Here is an 11,509-nt window from a genome sequence, read left to right on the forward strand (position 1 = left end):
GAGGAGCCTAGCAGGAAAGACAGTGGAACAGCAATAGCAGGAGTTTCTGGAAGTAATTTAGGAGACACAGCAGAGATTCATCTGTAGGAAAAAGAAGCATGGTACAGGGAGGATGAGGCAACCGTGGCTGACTAGTGGAGTCAGGGATAGCATAAGAGCAAAAGAGAAAGTGCATAATGTGGCAAAGGGCAGTGGGAAACCAGAGGATTGGGAAGCTTACAAAGACCAACAGTGGGCAACAGAAAGTAGATAAGGAGGGTGAAGATTAAATATGAGGTAAGCTAGCCAGTAATATAAGGGAAGACTGTAAGAGTTTCTTTAGAAATGTAAAGGGCAAACAAAGGGGCAAAAGTGGACATTGGGCCACTGGAATATGATGCTGGAGAGGTAACAGTGGGAACAAGGAAATGCTGAGGAACTGAATAATTACTTTGCATCAGTGGAAGACACAAGTAATATCAAGAGAGTGAGGGAGCAGAGCTGAGTATGGTGGCCATCAACATGGAGAAAGTTCTAGAAAAAACGAATGGTCTGAAGGTGGATAAATTAACTGGACCAGATGGATTATACCCCAGAGTTTTAAAGGAGATAGCTGAAGAGATAGTAGAGGCATCAATAGTGATCTTGCAGGAATCTCTAGAATTGGGAGGGTCCCAGAGGACTGGAAAATTGCTAAGGTGACACGTCTGTTTAAAAAGGGAATAAGGCAAAAGACAGAAAATTACAGACTGATTAGACTAACCTTAATTGTAGGTAAGATCCTGGACTCCATTGTGAAAGATGAGATTTCTGAATAGCTGGAAATATATGGTAAAATAGGGCAAAATCAGCATGGTTTCATCAAGGGGAGGTCATGCCTGACAAATCTGCTAAAATTCTTTGAGGAAGTAATCAGCAGGTTAGACCAAGGAAAACCAATTGATGTTATCCACCTGGATTTCAAGAAGAGACAAACAAAACTACAGATGCTGCAATCGAAGGTGGATAAGCAGGAGGCAGGAAGAACACAGCAAGCCATACAGCATCAGGAGGTGGAGAAGTCAATGTTTTGGACTTCGAGAAGGCCTTTAATAAGGTGCCGCACATGTTGCGACTGAGCACATGTACACAATCCTTTGTCTGAAACCCTCGGGGCCAGCTGGTTTTTGGAATTCAGAATTTTTCAGATTTTGGAATAAGTGACAGTTTCGTGGTGAAACAAAAAAATCTTACTGAACAGAAGACGCACCTGTGAGTACCACAAGCGCTGAGACATAATTGAGGCTTGCCAGTGCTGGGCCATGCCACCACATCACATCTGAGTGATGTGGGTCGAGTGGGTGTGGAGTTGGGTTAACTGTTTGCATGCCAAACAACCTTGTTATTAAGAAAAAAACTTCACGAAGAAACTTCAGATTTTGGAGCTTTTCAGATTTCAGGATTTCGGATAAAGGATTGTTTACTTATAATATATGGGCCCATGATGTTAGAGGCCATGTTCCTGGAATGGTTAGAAGCTTTGCTGTCTGGCAGAAAGTAAAGAGTGGGGATAAAAAGGATGGCAGCCAGTGACAAGTGGTGTTCTGCAAGGCTCAGTGTTGGGAACTATAACTTTTCACTTTATACATTAACGATCTAGATGAAGGAACTGAAGACATTCTGGCTAAGTTTGCAGATGATATAAAGATAGGTAGAGGGACAGGTAATATTGAGGAGGTGGGGAGGCTGCAGAAGGCTTTGGCCAGGTTAGGAGAGTGGGCAAAGAATTGGCAGATGGAGTACAATGTTGTAAAGTGTGAGGTCATGCACTTTGGAGCATGAACTATTTCCTAAATGGGGAGAAAATTCAGAAGTTTGAAGCGCAAAGAGAATTGGGAGTTCTAGTCCAGGCCTTGTTGCTCAAACCATTGAGTATAGGAGTTAGGACATCATGTCATGGCTTTATACGACATTGGTATGATCACCTTTGGAGTACTGTGTGCAAGTTGAGTCAATAGTTAGGAAGGAAAATGCAATGATGGTATTTGTTTTGAGAGGACTTGAATATTAAAGTAGGGAAGTACTTCTGAGACTCTCCAAGGCTCTAGTCAGACCACATTTGGAGTATTGTGTGCAGTTTTGGGCCCCATATCTCAGGAAGGCTGTCCTGGCCCTGGAGCGTGTTCAGAGAAGCTTCACGAGAATGGACCCAGGAATGAAAAACTTAACATGCGACGAGCGTTTGAGGGTTCTGGGTCTATACTTGATGGTGTTTAGAAGAATGAGGCAGGAACTAATTGTAACATACAGAATACTGAATGGCCTGAACAGAGTAGATGTTGGGAAGATGTTTCCATTGGTAGGAGAGACGAGGTCCTGAGGGCACAGCTTTAGAGAAAGGGAAGGCCTTTTAGAATGGAGATAAGGAGAAACAACTTCAACCAGAGAGTAGTGAATCTATGGAATTCATTGCCACTAAAGGCTGTGGAGGCCAGGTCATTGAGTACATTTAAGATTGAGATAGACAGGTTGTCAAGGTGATCAAGGATTACAGGGAAAAAGTAGGTGAATGGGTTTCAGAAACTTATCAGCCATGATTGACTGGCAGAGCAGACTCAATGGGCTGAATGGCCTAATTTCTGCTCCTATGTCTTATGGCCTTAAAATGTATTTTTGTATCATTAAGATCAAAAGATTGCAAAGAAAAGTTAGGTGATACAGTAATAGGCAATTGGTTAGACGAAAACCAAATTGTCTATACAGTCACATTTATTCAATGTTAGTCCAACTCACATCTTTTTGCTGTCAAGAAGCACATAGTTATTATTGCTCATCACAAATAATGTTTTTCTTTTCAAGTTGCTGTTGATAGTTGGCCTCAGTAACGCCATGTGATATTATTTTACTTTCAGACTATCTATTCATGAGTTCAAGCTGCTATTTTACAGCCGATTTGTGCTATGATGATACGCACAAGCATAGCCACTGCAAATGAATTGTTTATCTATCCAATTCATTGTCAATAAACTGAGCTTTCAAAGGGAATAAGAACTGAAGACTTTTGAGAAGCAATTTTCTCTTTTTTCATCAAAATGTTCATTACACAATAGGTCATACAATGAATAATTTACAACCATGGCACAATGTTTTGTTGTTCAGATAATGGTTGAGGTGCCACAGAACATTTTCTTTTCACTGATGAAATGGTTTTCCAGGTGTCTCCTTTTGACTTGTCTTTTTTTTTGGCTTACTTCATTCACTTATGCAAAGCTTGCATAAATCATGCTGACTTGTTTTCTGGTAATCTACTGTGGATGGCCACTCCATAAACCATAAGTGATTGTATCACAATCATGCATCTTCAGTCTGGAGATCACCACTGCAAACTGAGTTGATATTTGCATAATTATGGGAGGTGAAGGGGGGTCCAAAAGGAAAACTGGAAACTACTTGGAACTGCCCATTTCCTGAGATTCAAATTTACGGTTTGCTCTATTCCATCATTTTGAACCCCGATAGCACTGCTAATTTATACTGATATACAGATTGACATGATTTATCTAATTGGAAAATACAACCATTTAAATTCTAACCTTTTTCAATAAAATATGATTATTTTAAGAGTTTAAAGGAACGCTATCATTTTAATGAATTCTTTGTTCTTGCAGATCATTCTCATCTGGGACATTGTTCAACTAGACTGTAATGCAAATAGAGACTGTGAAACTCTTAATGAGTCCCTGCGGTAGATCCTTCCTGCTTGCAGGTTTCTCGCTGTCCTGTCGAATTGAGCAAGCATTGACAATTAGCTAACCTAAGCCATATTATGTCAAAGGAAAGCTGGCGCATTCGTGTGCAGATGTTCAGTGTGAGCCAAAGTCCTTCTGGCGAAAATGCACCAAATATTATTCTGGCTCCATCAATGACTAGTCCCGATTAAACTCTCCTTTAAACCATCCGCTATGAACTGAGCGTTTGATCACTCCTCCCGGATCTTGAATTGACGCCAAGAAAATGTGGGATGGAAGGTTCATTGTGACTTTTGCCTCCTGCTAAAAAAACAAATTCACCTTCCCTTGTCTCTGGTTTCCCCTCATCTCTGTCTGCTTTCGCCTTTGTCAAGCGCCTTCTTGGCGGCGACTATATAAATGCAAGTTGACGTTGTTGTTTAGTCAGTCTGCATCAGTGAGGAGAATGCCTCTCAGCATTGTCCCAGTTTAGTGACATGTCTGAAGCGAGGATGACGGCTGGACCGTAGGCTTGTGATGTGCTAATTGATGCTGCGACCGTACGATAATGAATGAGTCAGTCTGTGATACAGGTCCCCGCTTAATGCTTGGAACTGTTCAACTTTTCCACGGAAACTTCAAATACAGCATCTGATCACAGGGTCCTAGAGACCGGCTAGACCATATCGAGAGATCCCTTAATACATTCTACTTGAAAATTTTCCCCTCTCCTTCACAGCCTACTCACTGAATCAACTCTCAACCCAAAGCACCTTGGTGTTTTATAGATATTTCCACTCTCTACAATGCAGATACCAATAATGCACACCCACATTATTGAACCTAATTTTTGCCTGCTTTGAAGTAAGTTTTGTAATCCAACGCAGTTCGGACAGAAATATCGAGACATCTAAATACACACGTTGCCTGTGAAGTGGACATTATGTGGTTGAATCTTTAAGGACAAACTGTCCAGTTTTTGCAGTCGGTGCAGTGAGAAATTTCTGAAGCTGGTTTCTGTTAAATACGAAATAAATGCGGATTTACTGAGATCCATTTCCGGGCTTTTTGATTTTGGCCCGGCTTCAGAATTGATCCATAAATGTATCACGTTAAAACCATCTCTTAACACAGAATGGTTGGGCAATGAAAATTACCTGTAGAAATTAAACTGTGCAGAATCACAGTCAACGTTTACATCATTATGAACCTTGGATGAAATAAGAAGGCGCGAGGAAGAGGAAAAGATCCGGGAGACATATCTCATCATTGTTTTCTTTTTGGAAAAATATAGTTGGGGTCTAAGGAAGGGAGCAGTGTCAGGGTTTTAGGACCCGGAGGATATCGCAGTGAGTGGTCGGAGTGCCACTGCGCATGAACACAATTCCTGAGAATAAAAACTTCAGGGCAGATAGAGGGGGGAGAAAAAAAAGAGGAAAACAGTGGGAAGTAGGCACTCAGAGCTCCAGCGTCACAAAGTCGAGTCGAGTCGAGTGAGGAGTGAACGTTGCGAGGACCAGCTTGTGGTAAGATTGGAACCAGGGTTGCGTTTCTGGGATTTTTGTTTTGGGGGGGGGAGGGTTGGTGTTGGGGGAATATTTGCAGAATTCACAACAAGGAGCGAGCAGAGCGAACCGTGGGGAAGGTGAGTTGACAACGTTCCTTTAGTTCAGAGTGAGTTGATTCTGCTGGATTTACTTTGGAAATGTCTGTGACCCTCCTGGGGGGGGGGGGGGTACTGCCTGCATCCTTCACCAACGTCCGTCCCTCAAGAATTGCCGGAGAACCCGCACCAAGCAGCACGCCGAGGATGCGAAATCAGTTCAGAAATGCGAAAAGCCCGCGGGACACCCGTTTAGCGCAGGGTCTGAGCGGAGAGAGCCGTGCTCTGGGGTGAGGGACAGTTCCTGGTCTGCACACCAGAGGACGCGCGGTTCCCAGGCTCAGTGCTGTTTAACCCTGAGCTGTGAGCCTTGCCAATCCTCAGCCTGACCGTCCAGGAGATAAACAAAAGGAAAGTAACCCAGCGGCGACACATTTCAAACCAGTCCTTGATACCTCCTGGGTCAACTGAAAGGTTGGTTCTCCATCCCCTGCTCCGTCTGTGAGTTTCTCTAAATATTTGTAGAGCCCCCCACATTGGCCCTGATGGGTTTGGAAATGTCTCTCTCAGTCAGCAGTCTCTTCTCAATTCCGAAATGTTGGCGAATGATGCCGTGCTCAGAGCTGTCCCGGTATACCCGGGACCCAGGAGGGGGTTTGGGGGTTTATGGGGGGGGGGGGGAGTTGTCAATGTGAAACCGACCTGATATCGTCCGTGGATGGGGAATGAAGGGTTAATGTGTTCGACTCCAATTCTAACACCGGGAGATAACGCGGGGCTGTTTGGCGTAGCGTGCGGAATATCCCTCTTTCAATTGTACAATATTTTACAAACAACCTGTTCAGGCATCTCCCAGGCAAGTGGGACTCGAGGTCGGACCCTTCTGGCTGAGAGGTACGGACACTACCACAAGAGCCCTTTGCCTGTTTAACGTGTGAGTGATCTGGTCGAACACCCCCCCCCCCCCGACTTCATGAGTCGTTTCAACGTCCAGGGAGCAGAGCTTATTTTTTGATCAACTCTGGGAATGGGGGGGGGGGGGGTGTGAGAGCAGAATAAATCGTCCCTCTTTTTCCTAAAATGCCGCATTATCTTATCATCGGGTGACGCATTGCTATTTTATAACAAAAAAAATCATCTCGTCCTGTGGTAAGGCTCGAATTCGGGTTTAAATGAATGTGGAGATTGAGAGAGGGATTTGGGTAAGTGAGTTTCAAACAGTCCTGGGGATTAAAGGGCCACATTTTCAAATTGCAAATATTATTGTTAACAATTGGCGTCAGATCCTCTCTCCCAGGATGGGAGCTGCTTGCGGAGATCGGGGAGCTGGGTCAAATGAGTGCAGGTAAAGATGCAACTTTCCAACTGTTCCACTTTACTATTTTTTTTTGTCTGTTTTGACACATTGTGTCCGCTTTATAGAGGAATACAGCGCGTGTGTCAGGGAAGGAGCCGAGAAAAACTCAGCGGATGCCAGTAGAAAGCGGGTCATTTTCTTTCAGGGGTCCCTCTAGGCTGAATATCACTTGTCACTCATTGCCTGAACCCGTAGGTGGGGGGAGAAAAAAACTACCGTTTTCGGTCTGAATAGCCGAAACTCTGTCTATATCTTACAGCTGTCCCTAGAACTGTTTCCGAGGCAGGATGAGAGCTACCGACTGACGCCAAACTGTGATTTGACTGAGTGGAAATCATTGTCCAAAAAACTCTCAGCAAGGTGATTCCAAGTTGGAAAGCCACCTGAGGCAAAATGTCTCCCATTTTGGAGGTGGAAATGTAGCCAGTAAACTACCTATTTCTGGGGAAAAAAAGAACAAGGTGTTTCAGTAACATTGTTTATTTTTTTAACCTGAATAACTAGACGAGCTCTTTCTAGTGTTACCGCCTCCCACCCAAACAGTGCCAGAAGCGATTCTGTAGCATTTATTTAAATTCAGACTCAACTGTTGCTTCGCGGTTGGCTTTTGTGTTTCTGTGGTTAGTGGGTTTCCTCATCCAGCTCAGCAGTGAAGACAGTTGATGTGTACTAAGCTTCTGACTGACAGATTATATTTGTCACAGGAGACCATGCAGAATTGTCGATTCCATCCTGAGCAAATCATTTGGGGGAAGAAATGTTTTATAAGATATTGTATTACTGTGGAAGTTTAAATGTGGGCTGTGGTCACTCCTTTCCAAACAAGTTGAGTGCTCTCTCCAGTTGATGGACTGAATGTTTATTGCAGAAATATTAGAATTTTTCTCAGTCCACTGCTACCCTTTATAGATCGAGATGATTCAGGACTTAATAGGAACTCGTTCAGGCTTTGCAACTTACATATATTTACATAATTACGTTTATATGCTGATAGCAACAGTGTATTTGAAGAGTCGCTGTAATATCACAAAGTACATCATAACTAGACAAATGTTGTTGACCCAAATAAGGCGTTAGCGTAAGTGACTGACAGGTCAGCAAGGGAGGGTCTTAAAAGATGCAATTGCTACTTATTTTTCTTTGTGCTAACAGAATTATACAAAGTAGCAGTTTTCAGCACAACAGATGTGCAGAGACTAAATCCATTGCAAATCCATGGAATTCATTCAGTAGGGAACGCATTGACATCAGTTGGAAACCCAAAATAAATAAGCAAGGAAATTGAAAGAGTTAAAAGCACAAGGAAAGTTTAATTAGTTAAGAGGAAAATGTATTATCACTGAACGTATCAGTGGGACATGATTTATCAGGGAGGTTTGATCATCAGCTATTTTTTGTCAGTATAAAATTTAATGGATGTAAAATTTAGTGAAATAAACACTGCTGTATAGTCAGTTAGACCAATGTAGTTACAATACATCACTCATACCTGTCCAAGTTAGAAATGGCAGTTTTGCGTAGAGTAATTTTGATGGAGGCAGCCTAGTGACAGTTCCTGTATTATTGGTATCAAGACTTGGCACAAAAAAAGGTTTCATGATTTGCTGAATGACTTGTCTGTGGTTAGTGCCACAGGGCATAAGTGGTAATATAATATCGATGCTGGATCGCTTCACAAAGGGTATAATTTGGTGTATTGAGGTATTGAATTAGTTACAATACAAGGAAAGGTGGTGATTAAATAATGAAGGCTGATGTGACGCTGGTCACTACTGGCAGCAACAGATATTTTCAGATAAATAATACTTTCACATAAAGATATCTCAAACAATATCACAAGCAATGACTATGATCATTTACATGATTGTGAAAGATCATTTATAAAGATTTAAGATATTACTACCCCACCAACCCCCAAACCATGCCTCCAGTCACTACATGTTGCAGTACTCTGTTGTTTATTAAGTAGTTTCAGGAGCTTACCACTGAGCAAAGTGCTTCAAAGTAAGGGGAAAACAATTGCTACAAAGCAGGAGAGGGTAAAGAGAAAATGGCCAAAGACTGAGGATGGAAAGACATATGAAAGTAAAAGATTTTGAGGAGATTAATGAACACAGACAGTAAGATCATGAGTAATTGGAGAGCTATAGGTGGAGACATTCAGTGGGCATTATCTGAAGGAATGGTCATGAAGGAGGGCCGTGGATACAGGGGAAAACCAGACTCCAGTTAATTGCAATTTGTGCCGTTAAAGGCAGAGAAGAAATGGGAAAGTAGTGGAGGGGAAGAGAAAAGGAAAATGAGACTGAGCAGTCGGAGAAATGATTACTAAATGTTTCAACCACGATGTTATTTGTTGTAAGACTTTCCCTTAGCATCATATACGATTTGTATTGAGGGAGTGGAATGACAAGTGGGAACCGTTCCAGTCTTAGACATTACATTTCAAAATAGTTTGTAACATTTAAAGTATTTTAAGTTTAATGAATCAGATTTATTCTTACAAGTTCAATCAAGCATAAAATTAATCTAGAGTTTTGTAGATACCAATAATAGGGTATTACTACAACATGTGTAAAGCTATTATAAGAAAAGATTACTTATCCAACTGAAGGTCATTCTTCCAGTATGTTAAATCTCTCATCGCAACATCCAGTTGTATTCTATCTAGAGTAAAATGCTAAGATGGTTCTGTCTTAGAATATCACCTGCAGCCTTGAATCCTAAATGTCTAATTCAAGATAGAAGATTTTCCAAATCCTTGCCTGTGGTGTAGCCTCTGTCATGACTTTTAAAAATTCATTCTCTGGATGTGTGCATCACTGGCAAGGTTGGCATTTTGCCCATCCCAAATTGCCTAAGAGGTGGTAATGGGTCAAGCTGCTGAAACCAATGAAATTAATTTGGTATAATCTGGTGAACAACGAGGCCACTTCGAAAGATATTTTAAGAGTCAGCCACATTGCTGTGAAAGCGCAGATGCATATCATGGCCACATCAGGTAAGAAGGGCAGGTCTCCTTCACTGAAGCACATTAGTGAACCAGTTTACAATAAGCTGACAGATTTGTTGGCATTTTCACCAGTTTCAGCCCGTTTAATGTTTTTACTAAATTAAAAATAGTCTAAGTGATAATCTAAGTGATTATTGCTTTAGGTCTCTGGATTACAAGTTCACTATACAACCACTAAATTACTGTATTCACTTCCTACAAGGTCATGTTGATTTCTTGATGTGTGCTCATGTTGATGTAACTTTGATTTCCTGAGGTGTACTCAATGTGGATGTGGACCCTGTTGCAGGGAATTCTTGGTGGGGAGAGGGGGACAATTAGCCTTGCATCTTAACACTTTGTTAGCTTTATCACAGTGAACAAGGAAGTGACCATTATTCCCAGGCCACTTTTTTTTTTCCTGTGCTAATCCATTTCAGTTGAGAGCTTACTTATGACCCACAGTTTTGAGATAATTTAGCAGTGTTAAATATAATTGGACTGCCCACTACACACTGATTTCAACCATTAACTTATGTCTGTCTTATATTTGGATGCACTTGATGCTTCAGAGTAATATTTTAGACCTGTTTTCAAGTAGGTTAGTGATATTTTATGGTTAATCTGTTCTTTTGAAAACATTTTACTTTTTGAACAAATGATTGAGAGATACATTAATTAGAACCCAATCACAATTTGTGATAATATAAGCGATATGACACATCATGCAATTCTCATTAATTAAAATTCCTTTGATAGCTTATGCTTGTAAACGTCTGGAAACGATTTCTTTTTCATAGAATCCCTACAGTGTGGAAACAGGACATTTTAGCCCAACAAGTCCACACTGACTGTCCAAACAGCATCTCACCCAGACTTGACCAACCCCACCCCCCCACCAAACCCCACCCTGTAATCCTGCATTCCCCATGGCTAATCCACCTAATTTACATGTCCCTGGACACCATGGGCAATTTAGCATGGCCAATCCACCGAACCAGCATGTCTTTGGACTATGGGAGGAAACCCATTCAAAGGGAGAATGTGCAAACTCCACACAGACAGTTGCCCCGAGGCTGGAATCCAATCTGGGACTGAGGCAATGGAGCTAACCGCTGAGCCACCGTGTCGTGGTTCATAAATTATAATTTGCAATTTTGCCTAAAACTGCTATGCCATCCATTTCGCATATAGCTGCTGTTTAGAGGAGCAGGTATGTACGAGAGATTGAACTAAAGATTAATACCAGTAGAGCAAAGGGAAATATAAAATAACTAGGTGGTGGAGTGTGAGCTCACAGCTATGACCTATGCACTGACTGCTCCTGATCTCAGTTGGTTCTGTGAAGAAGATAGTGATGATGGGGAAAGGACTTCCCAGAGGCAGTAAAGTGAAATCAGTGACTGACACCCCTGCTGTAGCTCTCCGAATGTGGACGACAGAGCAATATTGGCAGAGGTCCACATCATGTGTCTCCCTGTCTGTTCAGCTAAGAAATAGCACAAGGTGTTAGGCTGGGAGATTTAAAAGAAGGAGAAAATGACTTGACATGATAGAAATAAAAATATTTTCTGGATTTGTGGTGCTGGATGAGCACAGCAGTTCAGGCAGCATCTGAGGAGCAGTAAAATCGATGTTTTGGGCAAAACCCCTTCATCAGGAATAAAGGCAGAGACTGAAGAGTGGAGAGTTAAGCTAGAGGAGGGTGGGGGTAGGGAGAAAGTAGCATAAGAGTACAATAGGTGAGTGGGGGAGGGGATGAAGGTGATAGGTCGGAGGAGAGTGGAGTGGATAGGTGAAAAAGAAGATAGGCAGGTAGGACAAGTCATGGGGACAGTGCTGAGCTGGAAGTCTGGAACTGGGGTGAGGTG

The 11,509-nt window shown here is 42.1% G+C and overlaps 1 protein-coding gene across 2 annotated transcripts in view; it reads left to right on the forward strand.

Moving 5' to 3' along the window:
- Nucleotides 1-4,791: 4,791 nt before the first annotated feature.
- LOC122564034 (WSC domain-containing protein 1-like) overlaps nt 4,792-11,509 on the forward strand; it is a 152,579-nt gene continuing 145,861 nt past the window's right edge. For both annotated transcript variants that reach the window (XM_043718493.1, XM_043718497.1), the window contains exon 1: nt 4,792-5,212. The gene's annotated coding sequence lies outside the window, so the exon portion shown is untranslated. The remainder of the gene's footprint in view (nt 5,213-11,509) is intronic.

This window comes from Chiloscyllium plagiosum, chromosome 28, assembly GCF_004010195.1.
Source record: "Chiloscyllium plagiosum isolate BGI_BamShark_2017 chromosome 28, ASM401019v2, whole genome shotgun sequence".
NCBI lineage: Eukaryota > Metazoa > Chordata > Chondrichthyes > Orectolobiformes > Hemiscylliidae > Chiloscyllium > Chiloscyllium plagiosum.